Source organism: Poecilia reticulata, chromosome 18 (genome assembly GCF_904066995.2).
Source record: "Poecilia reticulata chromosome 18, P_reticulata-male-v2, whole genome shotgun sequence".
Lineage (NCBI taxonomy): Eukaryota > Metazoa > Chordata > Actinopteri > Cyprinodontiformes > Poeciliidae > Poecilia > Poecilia reticulata.
The window spans coordinates 20,886,376-20,900,489 of record NC_088847.1 but is presented as its reverse complement, the minus strand read 5'-3'; the positions used below and the strand labels follow the sequence as shown (position 1 = coordinate 20,900,489).

The 14,114-nt window shown below is 42.6% G+C and overlaps 1 long non-coding RNA gene across 2 annotated transcripts in view; it reads left to right on the top strand.

The window, feature by feature from the left end:
- Positions 1-14,114, top strand: part of LOC145548916 (uncharacterized) — a 63,247-nt gene that overhangs the window by 910 nt on the left and 48,223 nt on the right. The window contains exons 1-2 of one of the 2 annotated variants that reach the window (XR_014084861.1): positions 1-1,588; positions 4,897-5,103. The exon at positions 1-1,588 is cut by the window's left edge and continues 910 nt beyond it. This is a non-coding gene — a long non-coding RNA (uncharacterized LOC145548916). Of the gene's footprint in view, positions 3,761-4,896; positions 5,104-14,114 lie in introns of both variants that reach the window. The other variant, XR_014084860.1, reaches the window with a different exon arrangement.

Below are 14,114 nucleotides of genomic sequence, written 5' to 3'. Positions count from 1 at the left end.
CCAGAGATGGAAAGGCGGCGTAATTAAACTCTGGAAAACTGGACAGGCTAAATGAATGAAGGAGGAAAAGAAAAATTGAGTTAGAGGCAAAAGAGGGGGAGGTGGAGGGGGGGGGAAGGAGAGAGAGCAAGTGAGAGATCTGGGAGATTAAAACAAACAAGCCATCATCCATCCTGCCCTTCCGTCGTTGCTCGGCTCCACTTAAAGGTCGGCATGCTTTTCTTCCTCGGGTGTTGTCGGAAGGTAAAGGAACGGCGGCAACAGAGCGGGGAGGGGGAGGGAAGGAACAAAAAAAAAAATGGTTGGAGATTTATCTGTCCAGGCGAGAAAGAGTGGCAGCGGCGACGGCGCTTCAAAATTCTCCATCATCGCCACAGCGACCGGTCACCTGGCAACCGGGTACACAATGGCTGCCGTAGCCTTGGCAACAGCTTGGTCTCCGTCGGATGCGGCGAGACGGGGCTGGAGAGGCAGGTGGACAGATGGAGTGATATGGAGAGAAGTGTGAGATGGAGCGACGGAGGAAGAGGAGGAGGAGGGGGCAGGTGTAAACCGAGCGGATCACACCTCAACAGGTGCAGCCGGTCGGCCCAAATGTGAGCAGGGACATGATGAGAAATGCAACAAGCGACCGAACGGGAGGAGAGACCGCCACGACGCAGGGAGGACATGTTTTTATGTATGACATGTTTGTGTGAGAGGGTTTAAATGAAAGGCAAGAGCTGGCTCCCCTTTTTTCCGTTTTCCTTTTGTGCACACCTCGACTTTTTCTTCTATGGCTTTATTCCGGTTGGAGATGATCTCCCAGCCAGTCCGCATTTACATATGGAGCCCACATGGGCCGTAAAATGGGCTCCATATGGGATTGTCCACAGGTTAGATAATGGCCCCATTTTGAAGGCCTTTATAGGCTTAATGTAGGAAAACCGGGTAGAAGAGGGAGGCATGGATGTGTTGAGCAATTTGAACTGGTTTTAATGCCCATTAGAGACCAGGTAAAACTTCCATAAGGTGCTTAACTGGTTTTGCTGATATGGGTTTATTTATGAAACCCAAGTGGGGCCCATAAAAGTAGCCCAGGGCTACTTAGCACTCATTAAGCCTGCTCAAAATCTTAAAAGGACCCACACTCAGATCATTTAGAGAGATTTAAAGTGTACTTGAAGTGGAGTTCTACGGAGTTCCTATCAGCTGTCAGTATCTTAAATGCAGCAGCAGGTGCTCAGTGGTTTCAGTTTACATAAAGAGGTAAAAGTTCAGCATGGAGAGTTTAATATTCGACTGGTTTCATGCATCTACCAGAAACATGCATGTTAGCATGAGATTTGTTTATCAGAGAATAGTCTGTTAAAGTGGACTCCGGACTATTTGTGGTTCAGTATTCGTAAAATCACCTATTTGTGGATTTTTCTGTTGAACTTAACTCCAAATTATTCATGGAAATTTCACATTTTCGCTGATTTTTTTTTTTTTTTTTTTTTGCAGCACATATCTGAAATATTCAACAGGAAAATGCAACTTGGAGAGCTGAAATACAGAGGTGCAATGTGACCTGAGAGGAAGATGGCAACTTGTTACATTTACTTGAGTAAGTCTTTGTAAAATATGAACTTTTAGAATTTTTTTTTTCTGTTTTATTGTTACTTGAGCATCCCTACTATTACTGGGGTACAATTTCTGGATACTCTCACCTATTTGGAGTAATATCATTCAATAAAAAAATGACATATTTTAACCAAAAAGGAAGAGAAAAACTGTCTGTTTACAAGCTTTGTTGATTTTATGCTATTTTCTATCTGAGCCTTTTGTGCCATATGGAGATCAAAACAGTATATATTGTCACTGGAAGTACTTTATCCTGCTCTAACATGCTATTTACACTGTGTAAATCTTTTGTTGAATAAAAAATGTGAAATTTTGAAGTACTAAGAGGGTTTCCTTTGTGCATACTAATGCATAATATGCTATATTTGGTGTTTGAACTATTGCAACAGGCAGTTATGAGTGTTTTAGAGGGTGTTTCAAGTATTCATGCAGTTTAACGCTTGGTTAGTTGGATCTTCTCATTTTTCTTGTGCTTTATCTGTAAGTTTGTTTTAACTGGATCTTTAAACCCGCCGACGTGGTACTTACTATGTCTTGTTTGCATTTGGGTCCAGTTCAAGCACAATTTATGACAGTCAGCTACACATTTATGAAACCAATTTTCTCTTTAGCTGCACCTCACAGGCTCCTATTGCGTCGTGAAGGCCACTGAAAAGAAGATAACTCATTTTTTATGTTCAGCAAACCAATCTGGGATTTGTTTGATGTTTGCGACATGATGTTTGTGGAAGTAGCCGTCTGAAGATTTAACCCTCTGGTCTTAAAAGTGTCCTTAGAAAATCAGCACCAGCTTAAATCATTGCTACAAAGCAATAGCAAAGGATCTACATCTTTCTATCAGAACTAATAAAGTCACCTTAAATTTCCTCACCAAACTGAGGCGACTGCTGCCGGTAAGATACTGACTGCTGATAGGAGCCCTACAGAAGCCCACTTCACATGTTGTCTTTAAATAACTCCACTGACTAATGTATTCACCAGATTTTATTTTTGTCCACCGGATCAAAGTTGATGCTGATTATTAATACTGCAAAACTCCCACCCGTGCATTGGCACAAATTGCGAGGCAGCAAACCTAAAATAGCCAAGCAGGGAAGCATGAGTAAACCAGCGCTTCTGCCCACAAATACTCATTACGCAATACCTAAAATAGCGGTGGGGGGTTTCAATGACATTTTACATTTATTAGTTGACATTTCAGACTTCTTGAGGCCTCGGAGGCTCAAACTTTCCAGAAATGAACTCGTATGTGCATACAAGTGCTTGTATCAGTGTGTATCTTTCTGTGTGTGTGTGTGTGTGTGCGTGCGCGTGTGTGTGTACTGTAGCCAATAAGCCCATTAGCCCCAGGTTAAGTGATTTACAGCTTCGGCTTTAAGCCCCTCTTGCAATCTCATCCCCAACACCCCTGTCTATCTGCTCCTGCTATCTGCCTACTTTATCTAGCAGATTACACACACACACACACACGCACGCATGCACACACACCTGTCAGTCTGCAGACACTCTGCTTGATTCGAGCTCGTGGCGTACAAAAAGCAAACACAAGACGGGAAACGTCCTGATCACACGTATCGAGGATGTGTACACACACCTTTACGCGGCTCCTCATTAGATCGTGTTGTGCTCCTGGAGCCAAGCACAAAGGAGATGTTTCATCTGCTCTGTATGTTTGTTCTCATTGTGGATTCTCTTTGATACGAGCGTCCTCATCAATGCATCCAATAGCTCCACGTACAGTCTGGCTCTCTCTCTCTCTGTGTGTTTCGGGGAGGAACTGAAGGAGATGTACAATAGGCAGAAGAAGAGCGCGCACATGTGCACACGGTGAACCTAATAAACTTCACAGCTGCTCTCTCACACTGCCTCTTTTTACGAGCAGCGTCCAACCTCCAAGACAAAAGGAAACGGAGAAAGCAGCTCTAAAGATTGGATAAAAGCAGCCGAAGGAAGTACTAAATGATTGCTGCTCTCCTGCTCTTCAAACCTCTCCTCCTCCTCCTCCTCCTCCTTTTGGGTTTTTTATTCCCTTTTTCCCCCCCGAAAGAATAAAGGGAGAAACCAACAGCGGCAGCGACACAGACAGCGGCACGGGCATCGTCATAATGGGGTGGCCAAAGCGTTGCCACGACAACACAAGGGGAAGCGAGAAGAGGTAGAGTAGGTGGCAATAAAGGAAAAAAGGAAAACAAGATGGAGGTTGTTATTTACCTGTGGCTCTGCTGCCTCTTCGTCTCGCCGATGATAAATCGTGCCAGCCAGGCTGACTGTGGGGAAGTTAAAGCTACATTAAGCCACATCAGGGTTCATGAATCAATCAGAATTACAACCTAATTAAAATCAATCCGAGGAGTGAGCACCTCTCTTTTCCAGGAAACTATTTTTCTTTCCTTTTTCTCTCACAATGAAAAAAGATTTCTGGAGATTCAGAATTTAGAGAGGGATTGAAAATCCACCTGCCTTCCCACAGATCTCTGTTTTTTTAACGCTTCGATCTTTCATGTCAAACAAATGCTGTTGTCAAAAAATGATTTATTTTTTAAAGTGGAGGTGGGGGGGAAGTGATACAAGCAAATCTGGTGTACTACTTGGAGAGTTGTTCCTTAAACCTCCAAACTGGTCGTGCAACAGGTGGAAACCTCTGCAGCCGAGTGTTTATGATGATCGCTGCAGAGTTTCACATCACTGTGGAGGAACTTTGGCCCATTTTTCCCTGCAGTTGTTTTATAATTCAGCCACACTGGAGGTTTTCTTACAAAAACAGACTTTTTAAGGTCACGCCGTGGCCTCTCCATCCGCTCTGAGTCTGCGCTGTGGCCAGGCCACTCGTAGACGTTCATTTGTCTTTTGAGCCATTCAGAGGTGATTTGCTGGTGCGCTTTAAATCACCGTTCTGCTGCAGAAGTGCTCTTGAGCTCAAGGTCATGAACTGATGGCCTCGGCACATGATCAATGCACGGTCCTTCAGTTTGAAGCAACTGAGATAAAAAAAAACAACAAAAAAAACCACAGCTCTGTAATTAAATATGACATGACAGGTTATTGCGTTCATCACGCTGCATGTATTCAAGAGTGTAGGATAAACTTTTAGCTCAGATTAAATAACTTGTTGATATGAAAGTGAGGCTTAAAGGAGAACTATTTATTTATTGTCACATTCAATTATGAAAAGGCTGCACATGTCAAACATGACTTTGATTTGAAATTGTCTTCTGTCTCTTTAAGAAGCATCTGCTCTTTCTAACATGTCACCTTCAGCACGTCATCACAGCAATGTTTCTCTGTTTACAGCAGCTCTTGAGAGCGTCGGACTGAGAAGCAGCACTGGTGATGAGCTCAGCAGATGCACAGCCCCACCAGGTGTTTGCTGACTGCTGCTGCCGCTAGTCTGGAGGAGCTGGTTGCGTCAGAGGGGAGCTCTGTGAGACACAGCTCTCAGGAGGTACTTTGTGGCAAATGGCTGCCAGGAGAGATGAAAAAATCAAAACAACACTCCAGGTATGTTTTTGATGAGGGGATAACATAACGTCACATAAAAAAACTGTTTATTTTAAATGTCTAATCTTTAAATGTTTCCTGGCGTAAACGTAAATGTGACCTGCAGCCCGATGGAACAAGTCGTAGTGATGCTGGAGAGAAAAGAAGTGGGATGTTGGCACTTTCTGACCCAACGTTATTCTGATTCATCGCTTCCCTTAAGCCCTAAATTAAAGGGCTGTTTCACAGGTTTATTAAAAGGAACATTTGGTTGCTCAGAATGTCTGAATTCTGCATAGAAATTCTTTAAAAATACACTCTGAGCTTCATTAAATCTAAATATGATGTGTAAATATGGTATGATTTAGTAAAAGAAAACATTTGTTACGTTACTAAAACAAAACCAAGTCTTTTCTGCACTCCTGAGCAGCTTTAGATGACTAACGGCCTCGGAGTTCATCACCATAAACAAAACAAAATATTCCCTCAAAAAAAACAAAAAAAAAATCTGGATTCCCCCCCCCCCGCTGGCTGTTTTGGCTGAAGGTGAAAGCCAAGATTGCTTCACGTGTTGCAACCTGTTCCCTCTGCTGATTTATCTGACGATGATGTCAATCAGCAGGGTAACGTTGAAGTCAGGAGTGCCTGAGTCATTGCACCACTCGGTTGGCGGCGGCTGACAGGCGAGGTAAAAATGGAGCAGCATCCAGCTCGACACAGGAGGAACGTCTTCGGCGCCGAGTTAGGAGTGTTGTCATATTTTAATAAGATCTTGTCAGGGACGATCGGCTCACAGCTATCATGAAACAACCAGAGTAAATAGACCAAAGGTGGATTTGAATGATGCCAATTTACCCAGCTTATCAAAGAGCAGCTTCACAACGGCAGACTGAGGCAGACGCACACGTTAGCTGCAGCTTCACTCCATAAATAGACGCTGCTAAAGTGTGCAGGAGTGACGCTGGGAAAACTTAACCAGTTTGCCGCATACGAGCAAACCCAAATGAAACACCGTTAGTCGGTTTGTAGGCGTGATGGAATAATGGAAATAAGAGCACAGAGAATACAAGGAAAGGTTCAGGAAATAACATTTTACAGATCCTTTCAGTGCTTTGGTACAGTAAACAATTAGAATAATGAATAATAAGGAAGGAGATGAAACTCATGACGGACATTTATATTTTATTATGTGCACATAACCCTGTGGCAGATCATTTTCACAACATTTTTGTCACCTTTTAACATGATATGTATCATGTAAAATGAAATCGAAAACAAAACAAACAAACAAAAAAAACCCTGCAGAAACCTGGTTGCAGAAGTGTGAAGGTCCTTAAATGAATACAGCGTTGAAGCACCTTTTGATTCCATTTCAGCATTCATTCTTCGTCAGGAGGAGTCTCTGAGCTTCCCACAACTTCACTTGGCGATATTTCCTCTCTGGAAATATTAGCAATATTGGAAAAGTGTGTTGGACGTCTCAGACTGTGAGGACATGTCTGATCCGCAGCCCTCTTTAGGAGACTCTTCTGATGTTCAGTCAGATTTAGTTTGAGTCCAAACCTTTCATTTCCTCTGCTGTAATGCTGAGAAATAAACCCCCATCTTTAAATCCTCAGCTTTCTAACAAAAAGTTGGACAATCTGGTCTCTGGACATAAACAATGGCTGAAAACGATAATCGTGAAACGATGAAAGAAGTGCATCACATCACAATCCCATCACTCATGGCCAAACAGAAGTTGCACTCATTGCTCCACAAAAGGCCATTACTGTTAGTTATGCTCATTTTTTTATTAGCTTTCTTCATGTTGCTATGACAATATCTTGTGATGACGCCGTCGGCTCTCCTTGCTGAAAAACTCTAAATTTGATCCACAGATAAATCCACTACTGTAAGCGGTTCAGTGCTGCGTGACGCCTGCGCTCTGCTGCGCATTCGGCTTGCTTTGGGTTGTCAACGCTCAAAAAGACGTGTCAGAAGTTAATTAGTGGAATGAATGACTGGTAAAAAAAAAAAAAATTATAAAAATAAAAAGGTGTTTAGCATCAATCCTTGCTATGTGAACGTAGCCTCCATAGAGAACGATTGTAAGTTCTATACTAGAAAGATAAAATAATCCCATGAGGAATCAGGAACCCAGTAGAGATGCATGGATACTAACTTTGTGTGGCTTGACCACACGAAGGTCCTCTGTTGGAAGCTGAATATTGGACCAAAGCGCTGCAATAGCCTCGTCGATGTCTGGACTGCAGTAGAGCTCAAAGGAAACCTGTTAAAGAAAATCAGAAAGAGTAGCGAGTCAAATTTCCGCGCCAGTGATGGAAAGAAACTGATAGCAATTACATCTAGTTATCGCTGCTGTTTGGGCTTTGAGAATTGGCTGCGCAAATAAAAATAAAAATAAAAATAAAAAGCTGGGATAATGAAACACTCAAAGGTCCAGCAGCCATCCCTGCACTGAAAGTCACAGACACCAATTTCAGCCTGCGCTGTCCCGTTCCTTGTGGCTTATTCGCCAATAAGAAACCGCTGACATATAAAGTCAGAAATAAGCCTTTGGCTCAAGCTTTGGGCTTTAAAAACCCTGTCCTCTGACACAGAAAACAGGTTGCATCAGCTCACAGCTGTCCGAGGAAGGATTTAGATCCTTGCCAGCTTACACCGGGGGTAACTCACAGAGAGCATGTGGTGGACAGGACTTGTGTGTGCTTGCCTATTGTAAGTCTGTGCATGGATCAAATACCCTGGGCTGTGTTGACGGAAACAAACAGGAGATGAACACGGTGTCTGAATGTCAAGTCGAGCCTGTCAGAGGGTCAGAGCAGTCAATGATTGAGCTGCTGGAGTCAATGAAGGGAGGAGGAGGAGGAAGGAGACGCTGCGTTGGAGAGGGACGGTGTGGGTGTGCGGAAAGAAAGGAAGGGAAAGAATGAAGGAACGCAGGGAGGTGTAAACATTCTGCATGCATGCATGTTTGCCCTGGATTGGAGGAATGAGCCGTACGGGGAGCCGGGGAGTGAGACAGAAGGGAGTGCAAGAGGGAGGCAGATGGAGCTGGTTAAATCCTTGTCCTGAGTATTGTACCAATTGCAGCGGAGAGGCAGAGACAATAGCTGAGCGGTCTCCCGTCGCTTCCATAAACAAGATAAATTGATGATACTCCCCCGCCCACTAACATCGACGGTTTGCTTTTATTGCCTTTCAAGAAGTGGGAATGGAAACCTTCTGAAGGAGAACAAAGAGAAGCCCTGGGATAAGCGCACCTCCTCCACTCTCCGAGGGTTTCTCCAAGGCATCATGGATGAGTGGCAGCATTTGATGGCATTGTCTCATGTGAATAGTTTGGATTAGGAAAAAGTTATTTTCCGACTCTCGGTGCAGTGTTGCCGAGCCCAAAACTACAATAAATGTGATTCAATCAGTCAAGGTTTAAGAAATCGTTTCTTTACAAAAAAAAAATGATTTGAACATTTAGGTATGTCTACCATCACAGGACCTCTCTGAAGAAGTCTCAGGATGTTTCTCTCCTGTGGTTGACAGAGTAATGTGACAGAAATGTTTTAGAAACAACGTGACTGTTCAGATATCAACCAGTTAACAGAAAGGTTAAAGAATACCACAGCTTAGACAGTAAGTCACCCATTTCCTGAGACATACCCAGCCCCGCCTGTTCATGCATATGTTTTGTTGAACATGACTTCAAATTATTCTAGGAAAATTTACCCATTAGTGAATTTCCCAAAGAGAATATTTAAAATATTCAAAGGAAAAGCATCTTGATAAACTGAAATACCTAGCAGCAGCGCTAGATGACGCGCTGTTGGATTGGCTGCAATAGCATTTGCAGAGCAGCCAATCTGGGAGCAGCATTTATTTTCCTCGCCACTGATTGGCTTTTTTTCTCCCAAAAGCAGAGATAAGCAAGCCTCTCACCTTATGTGGACGGCTGCGTCTTTGGTAGGTTTGCAGCTGTGCGATGCTCTTTGCCTTTTTCAGATGATGGATTAAATCGTGATCCAAAAGACGATCAGGCTCGTTTTATAACCTAAACCTTCTTTAAGCATCTCCACGGCGATCTTCATGATGTTCATTAATGTTCCTTAACAAACCTCCAGACAAGTTGGATTCATACACATGGGTAGACTTTGTTGAATACACTTAAGGGTTTCTGAGGACTTGATTTAGGGGCATGAGAGTAAAGGGGTTGAATACAAATGTATGCCACGCTTTTCTTAAACTTCAAAACTGTGCACTACTTTTCTCGCCTGTCACTTTAATTCCCCTGAAGCTCCATTAGTTTGTGGCTGTAACTTGACAAACTGTGGAAGCAGGTGGAACTAATTTTGCAACGCATCCTGTCTGCAATAATGAAAAAATAAATAAATAAAACATCCAAGAATGCGACTGAATTTCCATCCACCGCTCTGACTTTAAGATATGCTAATTCACACAAGACGTGATCTAGAAAAATTAGGCCCTCCAATATCTTTCATACATTAGTTGACATTTAGAAAGTGACATTTTCGCTGTGATAAATCCAAACAGCAAAAACATGTTTATTAGAGTTTGTCTCTGTCTCCTGTGGTATTTATTCGGAGCTTGTCTACTTGTTGACGCAGTGTTGTTAGCGGTGATCTATGCTGCCTTCACTGCAGTCAGTGATTTACTATGAGCTCTAACTCTGTCACAGGCAGGGCAGCAGAGGGGAGGAGGACAGGGGGGGCGGGGCGGGGGGGTCACATTAAATGGCTGTCTGACCACCATCCATCTACCCGCCCAATCAATGACGCCATTCAAACCAATGCTGTCCGCTGAATGCTGGCCCGTGTGTCATGTCGGGATGGAAATGATAAAGAATTCCTGGTTTGACCAGAGAGAGAGAGCGAGCCAAGCCGCTTTACAAACATTAACGCCACATTTGGAAGCCATCTGAATTGATTTAATACTTTAAAACATCTGCTGGACTAAAACAACAACAACACTGAGTTGATAATTAAAGCTGAATGCAGCAGCGATGGGTGGATGGATGGAAAGAGTGGATGAAACGCTGTCGTTCTGGTACTTTCAGAAAGCGTTTCTGCATTTTATAAGGAAAACACAAGTGTTTGCATTCATATGGAGACATTGCTTAATGTGTTTGATATGTTATTATTATATTTTATAACCTTCTTTTGTGTCTTTAATCGCCTGTTTGTCTCCAAACTTGTGTCGGTAACTGATGTAAATCTAAAACCAAACGGTTTGTTAGAAAAAAAAACAAAGTTTGAAAAGCAGATCTAGACAACATGTCAATGAGATGTGACCATTTGTTAGTTTTACCTGCTCTACGCACTGTACAATGGCTGCTGTGTTTTGTTGTTGACCTACCCTTCAGAAACCACTTGCTGCATTCTTGTTGGTTGTGCTGGAGGCTTTACTTCTGCTTTTCAAAGGTGTACGGTTGTAGAACTGCCCATCTGTTTGCAGCCATTTTCACCTGAGCGTAAACGTTGAAGTTGGGGGGGGCGTGGCCAGAAGCAGCTTATTTGGATTTAAAGTGACAAGACGCCCTAAAAAAGCTCATTCTGCAAGGAGCTCAAAACAGGCAAAACTGACCAGACTGAAAAATCACTGTCTAAGAATTATTTTATTCAAGGAATGTAATGAACATTTTTTTTTTATAGTACATAGATCTATCCTTATTTATTAAAAAAAAAAAGTATAATAGGGATAATGTGTAAAACTGTATAGAGTGGACAGAAATAAAAATAGATTCCGGTCTGTGCTGGAATGACTCCACCGCAAAAAACTTGAATGCATTTGAAAAAGAAAACTTTGGAGCAAAAAATCCAGATATACACCTGCACTGTTATTTAATTAAACGTTTCTTAGTGAATGTGACATGTTTTGTTTTGTTTTTTTGTGGCCATCAACCAGCCTCTAGTCTAGAATAATTCTGACGTAAGCTCTGACCACTTCTTTTTGACAGAATTGGCAGACCTCACTGAAACGGGGTTTGGCTATTGGCAGAGACCAAGCTTCCAAGCACAGTCCACAATTTTCCAATAATGCTGAGGTCATGGCTGCTTTTGAAACGTAATGCCAGCCTGGTTTATCTATTTCCAAAACAGACTGTTTTGGATGATTTTCCCATCAGAGCACCCAATTGTGTCCATGTTTTAACCATCTGTTTGGGAGGAACTCCTACTTTGCTGTCATTTCATTCCTCTTGTGGAGTCATTGGTGTGTGGAAACAATAATTGTGGCGTGATAGCTCTAACCATAACACATGTATCCAGAAGGTTCTCGGTATCTGTGGGTACTTGGAAATACCGGTGGAGCTTGAAGGTGCTGATTTCGAAGCAGCGGCTTCTTGAATCGCCGGGGGGACAGTGATACTGCTGTTGTTCTAGTATCGTCAAACCCTGAGACTCTGCGGCTCCTTGACTATTTCTGAACATCAGAACCAATTCCCCCTGCATGTATGAGTCACAGTTTCAAATATATGACGGAAACTTGGACGGAACCGGTTGCTCCGTTGGGGCTATGATCCCAAATACACATCAAAGCGTCTGGGATGGCCCTGACTTCAACCCTGTTAGAGACGACGCTTAAAGGATGGGTTCAACCCAGGAAACAGGCCCGTTTCAGCAAAGAGCACACAAAGACAAGGACTGTTCACGTCTAAAAAAAAAAACAGTAGACTAAAAATGATACATTAAAAACACCTTTTTGACTTAGAAATACACACCGACCGCAGCATTTACACGACCCATGCGGAGTCAGACGCCTTTAAAATGCTTCCCTCATCTCGTATTCCCTCTACAGTGACTTCTAACTTTTGTCAAGTCTAACTCAGGTTTGCAGCCTTGATGTCCTTGTGTCAGAAATGAATCCTTCTCTTCAGATTTGTGCGTCTGGCGGAGAAGCGCATGCCCAGAATTCCTAACAAATAATCTATTGGTGCGGAGACGGCCCAGCGGGGGGGGAAGCCACTCGCATTCATTGAAATAACCGGTGGAGGTCTGAGCCGGGCTCATATAGGAGACATAAGCAGGCAGCTGATGAATGAGTCTGCGGTTTAATGAAGTGTGTTTGCTACAGGGGAGATCAGTGGTTAAGGGACAGAAATCCCTTGACGATTTGCAGCGATCACAGAGGGACAGACGAGGGCGGGGGCGGAGATTTAAAACCAGAAGTGGTGAAAAATAATGAAAGGAAACCAAAATGGGGTCATTCGTTTCGTCCGCGATGCCTAAAATAAATATAATATTTGAAGGCCATTAAAGTCCCACAGATGCATGGATGAACACCCGGCTCCGTCCGCTGAAGCTCTCGTTTTTAGTTTATAGCCGGTCAGTTTGAGAGTTTTTCTTCACAAGGTCGTTTTCATAAACATTTCGTTCTCGCGCGACCATTAACTTCCCACAATGCAATAAATCAAACACACACACACACACACACACACACACACACACACACACACACACACACACACACACACACACACACACACACACACACACACACACACACACATCCATCACTCCGGGTGAGTCAGACTGACAAATCACGCCTCCAACTGCAGGTCATTTTCATTAATGCAGCCACATCATGTTTTTAACTGTGACGAATGAAGAAACAAAGGGCTGACAAAACAAAGCAGCACGTTTGAAAAACTTTGTTTTTGAAATTAAGCTTGTATTTCACACACAGTCTTGGTGAAAAAAAAAAAAAAAAAAAGACGAAAAAGGAAAAAAAAAAAATGTTCCCCTAATGAAAGTCTGCATTTTTAAACAGATGGTGTTTCTATGGTATTATACCATATAATATAAGTCTAGAAATGCATGAAAAACTGCAGAAAATATTTCAAATTGTTCCTGTAAAGTTTAATGAAGAATAAAGAAACACACTCACATTTATTCCCATCTAACATGACTGAAATCGCACCAGTTATACCTCAGATCCATAAAGCAGCCCATTGACCGCAGCGGCGTGTTGCCCGGGTGACGGTTTAAAGAGATCCACTGTATGGAAAACCTTCTGCAACTGGAAAACTTTTCAAAGCCAACGTTAAAATTCTCTTATCTGGCAAATGAACCCAAAGTCGGATGGCTAAAGAACGGACTGTTATAATCCTTTGGTGTTTTGGTTTTGGATAATATTCAGCTCATTTATCTCTATTCATTACTGCAGAAAAAATATTGTCATATTAGTTTGTTCTTGTGCTCAGTTCTTTGTGCATTTTGATTTATTATTCCCTCTGATTTGATCTGGTTGCTTTATTATTTTCCACCCCTGCCTTGGTATTTAAGCTCCAGAGTTTTTCATTGTTCGTTGCTGTTTTCTTCTGTTACTCTGCCTTATTCTTTGCCCAAACTCAACCTTCTGTTCATCTTGTTCTGGTTTTTAAAGTTTTCAGTTTTAATGTGACGTCATTCCAAGTTCCTTTCTGCGTTTTGTTCCTGCAAACCGTTGACAAAAGACCAGACTAGAGCGAATCAAACGGAATATGGATTAAGATCGGGACTTCCGGAATGATGTTGTTTGGACAGATGAGTTGAGGATTACATTTTTAGGACATGCTTGGTGATGTTTTCAGACAAAATGCAGGATCTTTGGAAATTACCCTCAAGTGTAAGGCATGGATGTGGCGGCATCGTGAATTATCCGTACGAAATACATAAGGTGCAGCAGAAACAAACCCAGCAGCATGGAGAAGGTTCAAAACACCTCAATAAATCCACAGACCGAACTCAAATTCACAACACGCATCTTTACATTTTTATTTGTGAAAAGTGCATCCTTTCGGTCGAGCATCCTCATCTATCAGATACAATTCAAGTAAAAGCTGTTCAAGTCTGTAAAGCTTCGAGGCGTCGGATGCTTCTGCGAGGGCAGAGAGGTTTGAAAAATCAAAAGCATCCAAGACGTTTCTCTGCGTGACGCTAAACGGCCGATTAAATCATCAACCAGAGAGACCTGTCAGGGTAGATTCAGACATGTGCCGGCCAATCATGTGACCTCCTACTGGAATATATTTGAATGCA